Source organism: Elephantulus edwardii, unplaced genomic scaffold, assembly GCF_000299155.1.
Source record: "Elephantulus edwardii isolate Elephantulus edwardi_28Jun2011 unplaced genomic scaffold, EleEdw1.0 scaffold00035, whole genome shotgun sequence".
In the NCBI taxonomy this organism is placed as follows: Eukaryota; Metazoa; Chordata; class Mammalia; order Macroscelidea; family Macroscelididae; genus Elephantulus; species Elephantulus edwardii.
The window spans coordinates 9,273,305-9,277,836 of record NW_006399785.1 but is presented as its reverse complement, the minus strand read 5'-3'; positions in this window follow the sequence as shown (position 1 = coordinate 9,277,836).

Here is a 4,532-nt window from a genome sequence, read left to right as displayed (position 1 = left end):
GGTGATGGTGATGGTGGCAGTGGTGGTGGTGGTGGTGGTGGTGGTTGTAAGAGTGGTGATGGTGATGGTGGCAGTAGTGGTGGTGGTGGTGGTAGTTGTAGTCGTGATGATAATGAAGGAGGTGGTGATGTTGATAATAAAAGTGGCAGTAATAATGATAGTGTCAGTGATAACAAGAGCGATGATGATGATGATGATAGTAGTTATGATGGTAATGATAATAATGAGAATGGTGATGATAGTAAGAGTTGTGTGAAAGACATTCACGATGGTGATGAAAAGAGTAATGATGGAGGTGGTTGGATGCTGGTGACGATGGGAATGGCAATAGTGATTCTAATGAGAACAATGATGATTATGATCGTAGAGGGGCTTGTGGTGGTAATAATCATGGTGATGATGGATGGTGGTGATGGGGGTTGTTAGGCTGTGGTGCGAAAAGGCCCCTGACAGCACTGTCTATTCAAAAGCACTGACTATCTCATACTTGTCTGCAAACTCTCATTTAAGGTCTCTTCTTCCAGTGGCCACTGTCTGTGAGATTTCTCCCTTTTGGCACAAGATAAGTTGGGCTTGAACCTGGACTTGTAAGCTTCTCAAAACAACTGCTCAGGCCATTATTAACTTATAGAGTTGTGGAGGGCTACATGAATGCCAAACAACCACGAATTATGATTCAGAAATACAATAGAGTGAAGGTGTAGGGAGGTGTCATATGCACACAGAGAGAATAATAAAAAATAATAATTAAATATTCATAAGTAATTCATCCTTCTCCAGGCAATGTCTCCCAAGCATGATTCACACATGAATAAAAAGCAAGGCATTATTGGGCTCCCAGATGCTTCCTGAGATATGGTCCCTGAAACTTGGAATTCTACCCCCATCCAACATATTAAAATTGGGTTTTGTCATTTGCATCACTTTTCTGTTAATAATTGGACACAAAAATGGGGCTTCTTTTCAAATGTGAGATTCAGCAGAAGGTGAGGAATGGGAAGTTGAAAACTGAGAGTGAGCTTTGCTCTGAGGAAGTGGTAGCATTAATGTCACCTAGCGGAAAATATCCCAGCCTTATTCCCAGAAGCCAGGGCAGTAGCCCAAGGCAGAAAAATGACAATAATTATATTGCTCAGAAGCTGACAGCATGCATAAATCTGATGCATTAAGCCTTGCCCAGGATCCGCTTCCAAAATCTCATTTCAGACACATCCTTTCTGAGAGCTGGAATCCCCCCTCTTTCTGCCTAGAGACCTCAATACATTCATTTTTCTACAAAGGGTAATTCTTCTCAGGCTTTTTCTTTGCTTGCTTTTTTTTTTTTTTTGTTAAGGTGGTACCAAGTCCAGTAATTTTTGTTGTTGTTGTTTCTAAATTAGCAGCCAGAAGGGAGGTGAGAGGCAAGTAAGTGTCTGAATCAGTCCTACTCTGCTCCCAGCGGTCATTGTACATGAGATTTCTCCCTACTGCAGCCAACGTAATTCACATTTGACCATGAACTTACGTACTAAACCACTGCTCAAACTGTTCCCAGGTAACAAAGCGAGCTGCCTCAGTCAATCTGGTGTTAAGACTTCATTGGGCAATCATGCTTGTGTGTATGTGTGTCTTGAAAAACCCTTTTACAATTTGTCATGCTAAAGGAAGGGATTGGTCCATGTCAGAGGAAAGCTCCCTGGTGCTGGTGCGGTAGAAAAGGGAAGGAATTTTAAAGTTGCATGCCATTGAAATACATGGCCAATTATAAATATTCACCGTCAGTGGGAAGTTTGAGACTTGGCAGTAGATTTTTAAGTTCTAAGTATGGTATCCATCAAAGTCTTAGAATACAAGACTCTGCCCTTCAAGGGTCACTTACTTAGGATGTGTCATCAAGAGAGCCCATTTGCTAGAAAGAGACATCATGTTTGATCAAGAAGGAAACCAACAAAAAGGATAGGAAAGCACAAAGAGAATTGTTGTAGTACTTTTCACCAGAGCCCAAAGGTAGAAACAGGAGAAGTATATCTCAACAGACGAATAGATAAACAAAATACGGTATGAACATTTAATGAAATATTACCCTAACAATAGTTGCTGTTAAGTGCCAGTTAGTCGCAGGCGACTCATAGCGACCCTATGAAGGAGAGTCCTCGATGCTTGGGTGCCTTTCATCCTCTCTCCAGGTTCACAGGGTTTCCGGAGGCAAGCTATTACAGAAGTGGATGCCACTCCTCCTTCCAAGCTTGTTTTAATCGGGGAGCTCCACCCCACTCTCTGATCCACCATGGGTAACCAGCCGTTAACGCATTTGACACATCAGTGTCACAATGTTCAGCCTCACAGCAACCACAAGTGACAGCTGTACTGCAAGTGGACACTCCAGGACTATACGACCTAGAAGAATGTTTGAACAAAAACAATGAAAGACAGGCCCGAGGGCAGAGGATTAAAAGTCACCCACCTTTGGCTTGGTAGCATGGCTTTCTGTAGGAAACAAAAATCATAACCATGGATGAACCTTGAAAATATACTCAAACAAATCAGTCACAAAAGAACAAATATTGTATGATCTCAGTGTGAAGTACCTGGTGTTGTTACCTGCTCCAAGTTAACGAACTCCGACCTGTAGTGACCCTACAACAACAAAGAGAAAACTTGTTCTGTCTTGTACAATCTTAACCATCTCCACCATGCTCAAGTCCATCATTACAGTACATTCCACGTTCCAACCAGTAATGGCTGTTTACAGCTGTTTCATCTCATTCTGAATCTTGTTAAGGACGCAATAGATTCTATTTTGAGGAAGCTGCTATTCTCTAGTCATATTCCAAGTGCTTTCTAAAACTGAGGGGATCAGCACCATATCAAACAATGTTCCACCACCAATTCATAAGGTTTTCATGGACCCATTATTTTATACATGGGCAGCTAGCCCTGTTTCTTAGTCTGTCTGAATCTAGAAGCTCTGCTGAAACCTGTTCACTGTGACTGGTCCTGCTGATGACGGAACATGACAGCAGCGTGCACCCTTCCACACTGGCATGCAGGTGGTGCCAGAAGTCACTGGTGAGTCAGTTATGACTCATAGAAACCCTGTGAGCAACAGATTTGAATCTTGACCTATCCTGCACCGCTCTAAACATTTCACCACACTTGATCACATGACAGTCACTGAAAAGATTGAAATTAAAATAGTCCCTATAGTTCTCAGCTGAATTAAACTCAGGTTTCTATAGTTCTCAGCTAAGTTAAACTCAGGAATTTTTCCATTGTCTCGGGTAGAGCCCCACACCCAGTTGTATCCAGGGCAACAGTATTTTAAGAATGGCTAACTAAAGGGCAGAGCAAACAAGCAGAAGGGCAGAGCAAACAAGCAGATGTTGTTTCTCAACTGATAACCCATGTGCCTTTGTTTCCCGACTGATAACCTGTGTATCTTGTGCTTTTCCACTGCCCTGGAGTTTGAACTCATTGTATACTTAAGAATTTGTGACACCACCCTATAGTTAAAGATCTATCTAACTGCTACATGTGCTACGTGACTGCTTCAAGTGCTACGTGCAAATATGCTGTGTAAACCCTGAGCAAACACTGAACCAATGAATTCAAACTGTGCTTTCATCACCCAATGAGAAGCTGATACCCATTTGTATCCCCCTAAAGTGTATAAAAAAACCCAACTTTGTCTGTTCGTGGTCGGCTCCTCTGTCTCCTGCGAGAGATACGTGCCGGCCCGGAGCTCCGCAATAAACCTCTTATCTCTTGCTGTTGCATCAAGCCGGTGTCTTGGAGTCTTGGGTCTTCGCTGTCCGCTCGGGATAGGACCACCAGTTCGGGGGTCTTTCAGTCACTATGTCAACCCATCTCATCGAGAATCTTCCTCTCTTTCTCTGACCCTCCACCTTTCCAAGGATGATGTCCTTTTCCAAGGACTGGTCTCACCTGTGACGAGAGGGGCGGTGGGGAATAAATACCTGATGATTCACAGCAGCCTTGTGTGTGTCAGAGGTGAAATGTGCTCCACGGCTTTTCAATGTCTGGTTGTCTGGGAGTGTTCCCTGTGTATATGTGAACCCATGACCTTTTTATCACTAGCTGAGAAAGCTAACCTTTTGCTTCACCCAGGGAATCTCCTCGGCTATGTTGCTTCTTGTTATGTGCCATCAGTTGCTTGTGACTCATAGCGACCCTATGTACAACAGCCTTGAACTCTGCTCTGTCCTGTGCCAATCGCACTGTCTCTGACACACCCATCCCAACTACCCCAGTCACTGAAATCAATCCACCTCATAGAGCGTCTTCCCCTCCTGCGCTGTCCCTCCACCCTCCCAAGCATGATGTCCTTCTCCAAGACCGGTCTCTCCTTACAACATGTCCAAAGTATGTTAGACGGAGCCTCAGAATCCTTGCCTCCCAGGAGCCACCAGTTTAACCCTTTCCAGGATGAATCTGTTTGTTTTCCTAACAGTCCATGGTACCCTATATACTCTTCTCCAACACCACAGCTCAAAAGCATCAATCCTCCTTCTGTCCTCCCTGGTCATTGTCCA